Consider the following 14886-nt stretch of genomic DNA (forward strand, 5'->3'; position numbering starts at 1 on the left):
CACACACACACACACACACATTTCCAAACTATTAGAAAATAAACAAGATGCCTCAAAAGAGCCAAGGAATCCCTTGAAAAATACTTCCTCCCTTGTGATAATGGATGGAAAAGGAGAAGGGAAAAAATTTCTCAAAAACTTCATAAAAGAGGGTGAGGTCTTTATGGTGCTGAAAAGTAATATATTGGGATATAGTAGGGTGGAAAATAGTGAACATGGAATTAGGAGACCTAAGGTTCAATTTTGATATATAAAAATTATGAGTGGTGTGACTATGGGCAAGTCCTCTAATCTCACTGATCCTCAGTTTCCTCAGAGGTAGGAGAAATGAAAGGCAACTTGGTGTAGTAATTAGAAAGCTAGCTTTGAAATCAGGAAGACATGGGCTCCAGTTCTGCCTCTGACATTGTTAGTATATGATTATGGATAGGTCATTTAACCTTTTAGTGTACTAGTCAACTTTTTAAAACTCTAAGTTAAAGGCCAGTTGCTTATCTGAATGGATTTTCCATGTTGGGAGTTTCCTATACTTATGAAATCACTGGTCCAAACAGCAAGTAAGATTTACCTATAGAAATAAAACAACTTTTGTGATATACAGTACAGACTACATAAACATATAAGGGAGAAAAATGGGGAAAGCAAGGTAGCATGGGCACTCCACAGTGAAAGAATAGGTGCAACCTGTTTTCAATTCCTAATTTTGACTGACATAAACTGTATATTTGGGGTGGGATGTTTATCAGGAAATCGGTATAATAATACTTGCATCATATATCTCACAGGATTTTGTGAGGAAATCACTTTGTACAGGATAAAGTACTATGTAAACACTATGGATTATTAGTAAAGGGATGATTAAAATGAGAGTGAAGGGTCAACTATTAAAGCCTTCTTGGAAGAAATGGGTTTGGTATTAGGTTTGGAAAGATACATGACTATGGAATGTCAGACAAGAGTAAGGGAGGTTATTACATTTCTCTTATCCACCACCCCAATATTTAAACTTTGACATAGGTTGTGAGGAGGTAGTTAACCTTAGTCAGAAGCCCACATTCCTCTGTGTCTACAATAGGACATAATGAGAAAAGAGAGGTGATATTCCCAAGAAGCTATGAGATGGGGGGGGGAAGAAGAGTTTTAGGAGTTCCCATTACATGGTTTCAATATTTTCAGTGAAGACTGTAATCTTTTAAACATCTTGGGGGCAGGAGCATGGGGAGGGGGAACAAAAGAAGAAAAGAAAGCAGTTGCTGTGGTGAGAGAAATTACTAAAGGTGGAGTGAGCTTATTAAAAATTTATAAAAGATGTATTTTGGGGGGGGTTGAGGTAGGGGGCATAACTTTCTCTAGCTATGCTTAGAAACTCAGGAGCAAAGGAGACAGATATTGTCTAGATGAAGTGTTAACATGTTGTTAACCTTGGAAGGTCTTAGAACAAAGGATTCTCAGGTTGTGACTGGTGGATCATATAAATAGTATTCCATGGGACTAAATGTAGATATGATGATAAGTGAACCTGTAGTGGGAGAAATGGAGCAGGGAATTAGCAATAGTTAAAGAAACAGAGGTCACAGCAAGGGCAAAGAGCACATTTAGTATGTGAGAGAGCAGAAGAGGTGGAAGGATAGGAAGTTATTGGTGGAGAGTGAAATTTCAAAGTTAAGAATTTTGGTGATGGTTAGGTCTCTGGAGTGGCCATGTGGTTGAACTCAAGATAATGTATTTGTTGGCATTGAGAAGGTTGAGGGTTCCTATAGTCAGGGTGTTAAAAGGGTCATCAGCATTATATTGAATGCCCTGAGCATTTTGGCAGGAGATTATAGGTGGACTGAAGACTGTGAGCCAAATGTTTATGCATGTCATTAAGGAAATTGCAGGAATGAACCGGAGGTTGGCAGATGACAGCAACAAGTATGGGGGAAAAGTTGCATAAACAGATTGCATTAACTTCAAAGGGGAAAAGGTTACAAAAATTAGTAAGTTCACTTAAAGTTTAACTTTATGAACTAGCCAGAAAATACTGGTATTTCTTGAGAACCCATGAGAATTTATGAAGAGGTATTTTACTAAACATTACCAGCTGTCACTGGGGAAAATGCTAAAGTAACTCGAGAGACCATAGCCAGCTCCAAGTTCAAGCTTCAGAGATGTGTACAACTGAGAGTCAGCAGAGAGAAGGGAGCAAAGGGTAAAAGAGAGGGTGTTCAGTATAATATGATGAGAGCCTCACAAAACTCAGACATCTGTAGCACATCTGTAGCACTGTTCTAAATTAGAATCACAACAGTTAAAACCCCTGAGTATACATGCCTAAAGTATACACTTTTAAAGACAGTAAGACTGTTACAGCCACAAGTATTCTAAGGCAGTGTGATGACATGAAGCAATCACAAGTGATTTCAAAATTCTTTAAAATGTCAATTTACATTTTAGTTTAAATGTGAGAGTTGTTTTAGGAGAGATTGGCAACACATTTGAAGAAGTGTACTAGAGACTGAGGATGAATTTTTTTTTCCTCAGGAAGAACAAAACCCAGCAGTTGTCATTGAACAACTGGGAGGAAAAAAAAGGGGACTAGGAACTGACACTTTGTTTTGGAGGATGCAAAAGATAGAATTGATGGATTATTAGGAATAAGAAAAGCAAGTCCATACGGTTAGGTGTCTCTTAATAGAAGTCTACACTCAAAGAGAAGGTAGTAGTAGTGTGGTTGTAATGGGGCAACTGTGGATCTTGAGACAAAGAACCTAAAAGCAAATGTTGACTTTTATGTATGTGGCAGTTGTGTGACCTTAGGCCAGTCATTTCTACTCCTCTAGGCTTCGGTTGATTCCTCAGTGGGACTAGATGATCTCTAATTTTATATCCATGTGTGTGCTCAATTTTGTAAAACTATTTTAGTTATATGTGTATATAAGTCTAAGTATTTGCATGTCCATCCATCCATATACACATATATCTTTTCTGAATTCTTGCTTTGATGTTTCACTGGGGCATGGAATTAATGATGGATTTTCAAAGGCTATGTCAGCAGTTTGTTAGCTCTGGGAGGTCCTATAAAGCTGGAAATACTTTGAGTATGAGCCTGGTGGTAGACTCTTTGTCTTTTATCTTAGCACTAGTCTAGTTGAGAGAGAATTATCATTGTAGGTTTATCATGCAGCAACTTCAAAGACCATCTTTTAAGTTGCAAAAGGATTTTGAGTTGTGTTGGTGAGTGTACACGCTAATGAAATCACAACCATGAAGTGAGGAAGAATATGAGTGTGTGCATGTATTTACATATATGTATAAATATACATCATATATTCATATATCTATGTATACAAATATATGTATATGTGTATATTCAAAGGAATTTTTTCAGAGGAAATCATGGCTAACTTTACCTAACTTGGTATTAGAAAATTGTGGCTATATTTTAATTTCCTGTAACTTATTATAAATTTGCTTCCTTCTATTAATGATAGTAGCTATATAGTCTGGGGAATGATACAATCTGGAGTAAGGCCAGGAATTACCATAATGAATGCTTTTTATTTGTGTGGGAATATAATTATGCAAATGAAAGCTTAGAGTTACTCATGCCCTAGTGCTGAATGGATTGTAAGCAGAGAGCTTTTGGAAATTTGGAATTCAGTTTTTAAGAGTTTAATGTTACACCTGTGTCATCAAGAAGGGTCTTGAAATAAAGACTGTGGAAATTAGGAACGGGCTTTTGGTTCCTGAAAGAGATGCTGACAATCCTCTTTAAAAGAATCATACAAGTGTTGCGTTTGCATGCCTTTCTGGTTATAGACTATAGGTAAGAGATGAAGTTGAAAGAGAAAATACATTCCCTCCTTTATCTGCCCCCTTCCTTGAGGATGTGGGCATTGCTGGCCATTTTCAGACATACTTTTTCTCCTTCTACCAGGTAGTTGTTATTCCCTGATCTCCACAATTGACTCCACCCCTTCAGAGGGTTTATTTGGTTTACACATGGAGAGAAAGGCCAATAAGTAATGAGGCCTTATGTCCTGTAACAATTGGAATGACGCCACCTGCTGGAGACTTACTGTAGAAGAGTTCCGCCCATGAAGCGAAGGTCTTTGAGGGCAAGACCAGGAGTCTTTTCTTTGGTGTGAGGAAGTGACACGGGCGAGTGGGAGGAGGAAGAAAGAGACTGGCGCTCAGTCTCGCGCTCTTTCCTGAGGACGCTGGTGGAGCGGGGAGCTAGAAATGTGCTCTCCCTTTAATTGATAGGAATCTAGGCCTTTTCTTCTCTCTTTACCAAACTCTTATTCTCCTTAATAAATGCTTAAAAGTCTAACTCTTGCTAAAGCTTATAATTTACTGGCGACCACTCATTGGATATTTTAGACAGACTAGCTAGGATTTTAGCCCTAAACAGTCCTGAGAGCCCAATCTTGCCCTAGACAGAAAAAATGGTACTCTGACTAATCTTTAACTTAGGGCAAAAGAGGAAAACCCTGAATCTAGTTCAGTTCTGTCCTTTAGGACATTTATTTTAAAATGACCAATAAATCAAAACCACAAGAACCTTTCTTTCAATCTGTTTCAGGCCTAAGCCAAGAGAAAACCTGGTGCTTTTGAAACAGAACTAGAATTCTGGGTTTTTTTGTATCTTTGTAAATTTACAAAATGTTTCTCTTTGCTATAGCTTCCCTTTTCACAAATAATGCAACACAGAGATTAATAGCATTTAGATCAATCAGACTAGCCAGCAAAAGAAATTCAAACTACTTAAAAAGAAATTAGAAAGGTATCTTAAAGAATAGAATGCACTTTGGAATCAACTTCTACCTACTCAGGAAGGAGAAAAAAGGAAGTACATAATTCATTCACAGTACCTTATCTCTCTTTCTATATGAAGCTACTACCATTTCATCCTGGCTGATAAGTGGAGGTCGCTTCAATCCCTGGGTGATGTAGGATGGTAATCCCATTGAGTGCTCTACCTCAATGGTCATTTCTGCAGGTTGCTTTGCCTTCGTGCTGTTTCCTAGTCTCTAGTCTCCCCTTTGGCTACCATTCCATGTCTTCACTCATTCAAAAATGTATGACTGTTACCACAACTAACCATTTTTGCCACTACTGTATACTCATTTCAAGAAATTTCAGGTTACTGACCCTCCTGCCACTGAGTCCCCACATAGCCTGGCTCTGAACATGTCTCCCTGCTTGCAAGTGTTCATTTTGAAAGTCAGTTATAGGGCAGCTAGGTGGTGCAGTGGATAAAACACTGGCCCTGGATTCAGGAGAACCTGAGTTCAAATTTGGCCTCAGATACCTGACACTTACTAGCTGTGTGACCCTGGGCAAGTCACTTAACCCTCATTTCCCTGAACAAAAAAAGAAAAAAGAAAGAAAGAAAGGGGGAAAAAGCCAGTTACACTGGTCACATGGAATTTTTGTAAGAACTCAAGTTCTCTAGCTATAGCAGGAGTCTGAATACTGAATTGCAAGGGAAAATAGCTTCACTATTATGTTACAAGATATGAAATTTTATATGTGTATAAAAACTTAGAATGGAACTAAGTGGCACGATGGGAGGGAGTGGAGGGGAGGGATGTGTGTGTGTGGAGGGGCCAGAGTCAGAAAGACCTGAGTTCAAATCCAGTCTCAGACACTTACTAGCTATGTGAACTAGGGAAAGTCACTAACCCTGTTTACCTGAATTTTCTCATCTGTAAAATGAGCTAGAGAAGAAAATGGTAAACAACTCTAGTATCTTTGCCAAGAAAATCCCAAATGGAGTAATGAAGAGTCAGGCATGACTGAAACAACTGATCAACAACACCATGAATTTAGAGTATCTTTAATGTTAGAAGTATGCAGCTCCAGGATTCTTCAGTCTTCACTTGGTTCAAGTTAACAAGATCCTAGCTTCTTAAACTGTGGGTTATGACCCCATATGGGGTCATGTAACAATGTGAGTGTCATTAAAAATTTGGTAACAGTAAAAGGTTATGTATACTTGGGGTCGTGTAGAAATTTCTCAGATGAAAAAGGGTCCCAAATGAAAAAAGTTTAGGAAGCCCTGAACAGTAGGGGCTGTGAATGAAAATCTTAATTCCTTGTGCTTAATCATTGTGTTCTCTAGATCAATGGTTTCCAAACTATTTTGATTGTGTTTCCTTTTCAGGTAATTTTTTTGAACATACCCCTAATATATGTGTGTGTATATTTATACATCTTATATGGGCTATGGTTCTAAATTTGGTTTATTTCAACACTTAATGAATGTCATAACTGAAAAAGATGCCTCACAAGTACACCTAGCTTCAAAAAGAAGTCCATCATTGACTGTGCTTACTAAATCATGATAGTCATTTTTCAATTCTTTCCATCAATTATGAAATAGTTTATGTTGAATTTAGCTAGTAAATTTCCATTTTTACTAATGTAAAACAGTTGTTTTCACAAATGAGGCTAGATGTGTTACATTTTTATATTTTAAACAAATGGGTTAAAAACTGAGTGAAATTCTTAATTTGGAAAATTTTTAAGCATTAGCAATTCTATTTCCAAGTTTCTTAAGTATGCAGTTATAAGGGGTTTCCTTTTCATTTTTTAAATTCTAAACTTAATACCAAGCAAAGCAGGCATTTCCATATATAAAAACAGAGAGGACTATACATAAAATTGTGAATCTCTATTGTGAAAGCTTGCTTTTGCTTTTAAGTATATAAAAAATTGAACACTTAATTTTCAAGACTACCTTGCGTGTCTGACTCCTTTTGATCTTTACTTCCATGCTTTAAAAAATGCTCCAAAAACCACCTTCCTTCCTTCCTTCCTTCCTTCCAGAAATCCTATCATTAGCTCCTTTACCCCTGCCCCATTGGAGAAAGAAGAAAAACAAAATTCTTAGATCTCTTTGGAATATAGGCCTAGTAGAGAAGATATGTTTTTTAATAGGTACACTTACATCATTTTTGGCAACAAAATCACATAATAATGGAAACATTCGCCAATGTCAGTTTTCAAATTACTCTCTCCAAAACATGATTTTCTTTCACAAAGCAGTTACTTTCTCATTCACTGCTAAAGCATCACCTTGTTTTGATTTCCAAAATATACATAGGGAGCTAATACCAATGTATAAACAAAAAGCTATTCCCCACTGGATATGTGTCAAATGATATAAACATTTCTCAAAAAGAGAAGTACAAAATATTAACTACACATTAACTATTAGAGGAGATTCCTCCAAATAACTAATTAAAAGAGAATTATAAATCAAAAGAACCCTTAGGTTTCACTTCACACACAGCAAAGTGGCAAAACTTATCAAAGATGGGAATAGTCATTGTTGGAGAGGCTGTGGGAAAACAGGCACAGTAATACCATGTGGAAGAGCTGTGTATTGGTTTAACCATTCTGGAAAGAAATGTGTATTTCTGCTAAGCTGGTGATTAAAATATTCAAAACCTTTAATTCAGAGATTCCATAGCTAGGCATTTACTCCAAAGAGGTTAATGACAAAAAATAAAAAATAAAAAATCCCCTATTTCTCAAAATATTTATAGTAGTGTTTTATGGTAGCAAAGAAATATGGGGAAATCTATCTATTGAAGGGAAAATTGTTAAATAGGTTATAATATGTAATGTGATGGAATATTATTGGTTCTAAAGAAAGCAGTATGAAGGAAGACTACAAAGAATCATGGGAAGATAGTGCAAAATGAAGTAAGCAGAACCAGGAAAAACAATACACATTAATTAAAACAATATCAGTGGAAAGAACAGCCACCACCAAACTGAATCTCAAACCATGTAACTATAATGACCAAACTTGGCTTCGTATAAGAGAGAGAGAATGAACCTCCCTCCATTCTTTTCAGAAGTGGGTAATTATAGATATAGAACATTGTCTATATTGTTGGACTTGATTGATATATTGGTTATTTTGCTGAACTGCTCCCCCCCCCTTTCTTTTTTTTGTTATTGACTCCATGAGTAAGGCACTTATTGGGAAATTAAGGTGACATAAAAATTATTTAAATAAAAGTTTTGATATAATGTCATCTTTACTTCAGTGGAATAGATTATATGTGTTTTTGTTCTTTGAAAACTGCCTTCTAAGTTGTTGTTCTTGTTTGTCCTTTGTTCTCAAAGAGGACATTGGGGTGATGTCATGACTTGCAGTAAATTGGATTTAAGTGAGGAAGGGCTGTATGAGAGGTCACCAACCTCACTCTCTCTTCCAGAGTCATCTGGGTTCCAGTGGCAAGATATGCATCAGGACAACTAGAGATGGCCCTGGATGTTTGAGACAATTGGAATTAAGTAACTTGCCCAGGATCACAGCTAGTAAGTGTCTTGAGTGACATTTGAACTCAGGTCTTTTCAATTTCAGGGCCAGTGCTCTATCCACTGCACCACCTAGCTGTCTACCTTCTACATAGTAAGCTACTAACAGAGCCACTTATCACAGAAAAGGTCAGCAAATTTGGGATGCTTGTTTTTTTTGTAAAATAAAAATGCAAAAACATATTTCAATTCAGCAATTCTTTTAAATACTTTGCCAGGAGATAATCAGAAAATTTAGGGATGGAAAAAATATTGACATATAAACTTTTTGAGATAAAAGTTGTTGCAGGGCTTTGGCTCCCCTTTTTGGTAGCACTTTCCAAACAAATACTTTGTGGAGAAATATTTGCATATTCTCTAATACTTGAATCTAGAAATCTGCAAATATTTTAGCAATATATTGTGTATCTCTTCTGATAACTTTTTCCAGATATATGTTTTATTCTTTCTTTAGACCATTGTGGAAATTTATTTTGATTTGGGGACCCTGCCTTTAGACTGAGATTAGAAAGCCTTAGGCCCTCAGGGTCTCTCCCCCTCCTCCTCAGCTTCAGCTGAGCGGAAAAAGCCCCGTGGGCTATACAAGACGCCAGGTCAGATAGCTGGGGGGGAAAAAAAGCCCCCAGCTCCCTCCGACCTGAGCGGAGGTATCTGAAGGATCCCAGATGACCTGTGCTGAGGCATGAGGCTCGAGAGCACCTCCCCCCCCACCAGCTGCAGCTCTGGCTGGCGGATTAGCTTGGTCCATGGCGGGGAAGGAAGCCCTGAGATTTGAGTGGAGAGAAGAAAAGGTATATATAGACCTGGGAGTGAGACAGGAGAGGGGAGACAGACTAGAGGACGGGCTAGATGGACAAGACTCAGGGGTTCGGAGGGACAAGAAGAGGTCAAGAGGCGGCTGAGGAGACAGCAAAGATTGGAGACTAGAGACGGGGCTCCAAGGACGCAGGAGAAGACGAGAAGGACTAGGAGCAGGCAAAAGAGAGGCCGAAGGGCAAACTGACAGAACAGACAGAAGGTTACAGGCCTTAATACAAACCACAGGAAGTGTAACGTGCCCTGAGGCCGGAGGCGGCTAAGGCCCTGATTGTATTCAAGAAGTTCAAAGCACAGGAGGTGGGAAAGAGATGCAGTGGAAAGAGACCGCAGGAAAGCAGTCAGGTTGTACACTTTATTTCCCTGTATTCCTAATTTGAAATAGTATCTCATAAATAAACTCCGCTTTGATTATTTAGTTAAGAGGCTTCTTAATATTTTGCTTATCAATTTGGGAGTGGAGCAGTGTGGTGGAACTTTATAAACGGCCCACATTAAATTAACGAAGTCAGATAGCCAAATAGTCAAAAGTCCCCAGATTAGTCCTCCAGTCAACTTTAGTCCCCCCAAATTAGGCTAGTCAATTTAAAAATATTTAAAAATTTAAAAATATTCTAACACCATTTAATTTGGAGAGTAAACTAAATTTGTGGATATCCTTCATTTTGCTTGAATGCTCAGTACCCCTAAAATTGGGCCCTCTGACTGGAGTGTAGGACCATGGACTTCAAGGCTGCTGTTTAAAGAGGGGTCTCAGCACCGCTTTTCTCTCCATTTCTCCCTGGCTACACTGCTTTTGAACTTCTTTGGAACTCCATTATCCCCCAATGCTGAGTGCCTTCTTCCCTACCATTTCTTATTCCATTTGTTATCTTACCCTATTAGATTGTAAGTTCCTTGAGGGTAGGGACTCTTTGTTTTGATTCGTTTTTGTATCTGTAGTGCTTAGCATAATGCTTGACACATAGTAGGCACTACTTACTGATCTCCTGAACATAAAAGCACATGCCAGCAATCAATCAACAAGTATTTATTCAGCACTTAGTTTGTGCCAGATACTGGAAATACAAAGACAAAAATGAAATATCCCTGCCTCCTAGGATCTTACATTCTAATGAGGGGAATAAATACATAAATAAATAGATACAGAATACTTAAAACATAAATACAAAGTAATTTTGAGAGAGGAAGGGAAGGGGAAACCATATAAGCATTTATGTAGTACCTAAGATGTACTAGACCTCATGCTAAATGCTTTTTTACAAATGTTATCTCATTTGATCCTTACAACAACCTTGAAAGATAGTTGTTATTATTGTCTCCATTTTTCAGCTGAGGAAATTGAGGCAAACAGAGGTTTTACTAACTTGCCCAGGATCACATTGATAGTAAGTATTTGAGGCTGGATTTGAACTCATGTCTTCCTGCCTCCACACCAAGCACTCTATTCACTATTCCACCAACAGTGGGCACTAGCAAGATTTCATGTAAACTTGCTGCCTCCACACCAAGCACTCTATTCACTATACCACCAACAGTGGGCACTAGCAAGATTTCATGTAAAAAGTGGTATTGGTATAGATTCTTAAAGGTGTTAAAGAAAAGAAAAATCCACTTACAAAGTATATTATGAAAAGGAATAAAGAAATCTGAGGCTGAAATTCAGACTTAGATTTCTCTCCTCAAAGGATATATGTCCCACAGAGGTTTTCATATATCCAGACAGATATGAAAGGGTTATCAGTTTTAGAACAATTTAGGGCTTGCAGAGGTGCCAACAACAGGGCATCTTCAAAGAAAATGAACATCAAAGTAGGTGCAGATGTGCTGACTTCCTTGAATTATTTTCAGTCTTGTTATCAGCAAAACACAGTAGGACAAACAGTCTCTTAAGCTTGAGATAACATTTTGGGTTCCTGAAAGCAACTGCTGACTCTCTAAGTAAAGCTTATGTCACAAGGAAGAAGCCAGGCTTTTATATCTTTATCAAAGGAAGAGGCAAAGTGAAAAGGGAGTTCAAAATAGATGTGGAAGGCAGCCAGTGCAAAGGTATAGAGGTGGGAGATGGACTTCCTATTTAAAGAAAGTAGGAAGGCCAGTCAGTTGGATTGTGAAATGCGAGCAAAAGAATAATTTATAATATTGTTGGGAAAATAGGTTGAACCCAGGTTAAGAAACATTTTAAATGTAAAAAAGAGTTTCTATTTCATCTTAGATGCAAAAGGGAGCCATTTGTTTATATGAAGTAGGGGAATGACATGGTTAGATATTTTCATTAGGAAAATCACTTTGTCAGCATTGTGGAGAATAGACTGGAGAGGGACGCACTTGAAGTGGGGAGATCAATTGAGAAGCTATTGCAATAGTCCAGGTAGAGTTTGTTGAGGACCTGAACTAGGGTGGTGGCTTTGTGAATTAAAAAAGGGGGACAAATATAATAGCTATGGAGAAAGAGAAACAAGAGGATGTTGTAACCGACTGGATATATAGGAATATTCTTGTTATGGGATTGTATCCAAAAACAGATCTTGATTATTTGGATAGAGATAGTTATGAAACCTCATCTTGGGATAAATCATAAGCAAGGACAAAAGCAGAACAACAGTGGATGTAGATTCAAAATCCTGGTTCTTGCAACTCACCTTTGTGACCTCAGGTGAATGAGTTTTCTCTGAGTTTGGGTCATTGGGAGAAAAATACAAAGTTTGGCCTATGAGACTGAAAAACTACAATCCCACTGAGATTGATAGGTTCTGAAAATATTTTGAAAGGTTCCTGACTTTCTTAGCCAATTAGTTATATAAAATTAAAAAGCCTTTGTACAAACAAAATCAATGCATAGTAGAAAAATATCTTTGTATCAAATATCATATATTAGAGCCTTACATACAAGATATTTAGGGAATTAATATATATAAAGACCAAGCATCATTCTCCAATAGATAAATAGATATTAACATAATAAGGATATGTGTCTAATTTTAAAAATAATTACAGGTTATCAATGACCATATGACTACATGTTCCAAATTGCTAATGATAAAAGAAATATACATTAAAACAACTCAGAGGTTTCACTCCACAAAAAAGCAAACTGACAAAAATGGAAACCCTTACTGGTAGAGGAATATTGGAAAGACAAACACAAAAGCATTAAGGGGAGCTCTTAAATTGATCCAACTGTTCTGGAAAACAATTTGGAATTATGTTTGAAAAGTAAATATGTTGACCATATACTTTGACCCAGTGGTCCCACTCTAGACCATATAGCCCAAGTCGGTCAAAGTCAGAAAGAAAGGTTCTATTTATGCTAAAACTTTCATAGCAGTGCATTTTTTGACAGCAAAGAATTAGACAGAAAATACGTAACCATTAGTTGGGGAATGACTGAACTAACCACAGCACGTGAATGTACTTGAATGTTATTGTGTAATAAAAAAGTAAAGACAAGGAATTCTGAGGAATATTGGAAGATTTGTATCAACCAACAGAAGCATGGTGAAATAATCACAACTGTAAGACTGACAATAATACAAAAGAAAAGAAAATCTCAAAGGACTTCAACTCTGAGTATTTATAATACCCAATGGTGGACTATCAGAACAGGATGTAAAATTATAATATAGTGGAAAGAGCTCTGTATTGGGGTTGGGGTCACAGAACTTGGGTCTTAATTCTGCCTTTGCCACTTACTACCTTCCCCCTTTTTTTTATCCTGAACAAATCACTTTACCTCTCTATGGCTGGTGTTTTTAATCTGTAAAATTAGAGGGCTGGTCTAGATCAAGTGTTCTTACCCATGATCCATGAACATTTTTCCCTTAATATTTTGATCACTGTATTTCTATATAATTGTTTTCCTTGGTAATTCTATTTATTTTATGCTTTTAAACACATTATTCTGAGGAAGGAATCATAGACTTTACTAGGCTGTGTAAAAATAATTATTGACTGCTTCTTAATCTGTAAACTATAACTGTTTTCTCCAATTTATTTATTTATTGGTTGGTTTGGTTTTTTTTTTTTTTTGCGGGGCAATGGGGGTTAAGTGACTTGCCCAGGGTCACACAGCTAGTAAGTGTCAAGTGTCTGAGGCTGGATTTGAACTCAGGTACTCCTGAATCCAGGGCCAGTGCTTTATCCACTGCGCCACCTAGCTGCCCCCTATAACTGTTTTCTAATCTGTAAATTTATAACTATAAACTATCTGAAAAATTATAACTGGCCCGTAAGTCCTGCCATGGTCGCCATTCTATAGCACAAATTAGCTGGCTTGGCATCTGACTGCTATTAATTTAATATGGGAAGAGCCAATTGGGAGGCTCCCCCTCCTCCACTGCTTCTCCCAGCCTGATAGAAAGGAGATTAGGAAGCTTTCAATACTCTCAAACAAAAGCCCATTTTTTTAACTCCAGTGTTTTCCTGGTATGTTTATCCGGCTGCAAATTATAGAGCACTCTGATCTTAGAAAGTGCAAAATTATAGATAACCTAAAGGGCAACAGAAAGACACACAGTGGGCATAAAGTATATAGAATTTACTATTGATGACCTATACTAATGGAGTAAAAGATATCACAGAGTCTAGTCAAGTCAACAAACATTTATTAAGTGCACCAGTAATTAATTGTGCTTCTGGGAATACTAATAAAACCAAACTGAAAGACAGGTTCTTGCCTTTAAGGAGTTTATATTCTAACGGGGGAAGATAACACATAAAAGGAAGCGGAAAAGCTGGTGGGGATGAGGAAAGGGGAGGAGAGGAAGGTTCCCCCTTGAGGGAATAGTGGAGAAGTTCAGAAAGTCAGGAGCAGAGGCAGTGGAGAGAGGAGTTGTCTGAGTGGCAGTAGAACTGATCTGGGCATTTCTTTAATATGTAGGTTACAGGAGGAACTAACTAATCAGAGAAGGGTCAGGATGAGTGGGCTCATTGAGGTTGAGAAGGCTTCTGGGACATGGTAGAGAAGTCTGGAGAGTCAGATGAAGACTTGGCACAGAGTGAAGAAATAATAGAAATCGTGAAGTATACAGGTAATATGGAGTTAGAGAAAGAGAACTAACCTCAAAGTCAAGGAATCCTGTGTTAGTCTTGCCTCTGACGCATAATGACTGTGTGATGTCTCTCATTCACCCTAAAGCAACTGTCTATGTTAATAGAGCTGGAGCTGATATGCACTGGTAGAGGGAGTCTTCTCATTGGCACTTCCCTGCACTATCTTCCCCTTAAAAAAAAGTTAAGAAAAATTGGTCAGCTAGTCACATAGTAATAATTATGAGAGACAAATAAATGAACTAAGGCCTCTGGAAATGGGCAACTTTCCTAAGAAGCATTTATTTAAATCAATGGAAAAGAAACACATGGGATGAGAGGATGAGAAGGTATGACAAGCATTAATGGAAGGAATATTTACATAGAAAAGAACATGGGTAAATCAAAGTACCAAATTATATTCCAAAGAGCACCTGGAAGAGAGTGTAAGAGCAGGTTGCAAAATGCAAACAAAATAGGTAATCATGATTACTAAAGGGCTGAACATCACTGACCTAAATCCTTAAATTGTGAGTATTAGTTTCTTTTCAAGGAGACAATAAGTGAACTAGGAAACTACTGAAGTAAATTATCCAATGCTTTCAAATACTATCAAATGTGATCTGTACATCTTCTCCTCTTCTCCAATATTTAAAAGCCTGCTCACTGGATGGTATCTCCTCTTTGACTTATATTTAGTTATAGCTTCCTTGGAACTCC

Source organism: Dromiciops gliroides, chromosome 1 (assembly GCF_019393635.1).
Source record: "Dromiciops gliroides isolate mDroGli1 chromosome 1, mDroGli1.pri, whole genome shotgun sequence".
Taxonomy (NCBI): Eukaryota; Metazoa; Chordata; class Mammalia; order Microbiotheria; family Microbiotheriidae; genus Dromiciops; species Dromiciops gliroides.